The sequence below is a fragment of the Crocodylus porosus genome, unplaced genomic scaffold, assembly GCF_001723895.1.
Source record: "Crocodylus porosus isolate Cpor-Errol unplaced genomic scaffold, CroPor_comp1, whole genome shotgun sequence".
NCBI classification, from domain to species: Eukaryota; Metazoa; Chordata; order Crocodylia; family Crocodylidae; genus Crocodylus; species Crocodylus porosus.
Window position 1 is genome coordinate 39288183 of NW_017728906.1, and position 310 is coordinate 39288492.

A 310-nucleotide genomic window follows, 5' to 3' on the forward strand; every position below is an offset into this window, starting at 1 on the left:
GATCCAGAGTAGGGCTGGTCCCACTCCTCTGCTTTCTAGCTCAAGCAAGGATCAGCTGTGGTGAGACACCGGCCAACATGGCCCCATTAAGGCAAAGTGGACAGGGAGGAGGTTAATTCTCCCCTCCTTACCCTCCCTCCCTCTGGGTGTGCCCCTGGAGCCAGTTTGCCACCCATGTGACCGAGCATTCATCAATGCCGCAGTCTCTCAGCTTGCCCACCAAAACTGGGTGGGACACTGTGTCGAAGGCCTTCTGGAAGTCCAAGAAGACGACATCGACTTCCTCCTTCCCATCTAAGCTCTTTGTTAC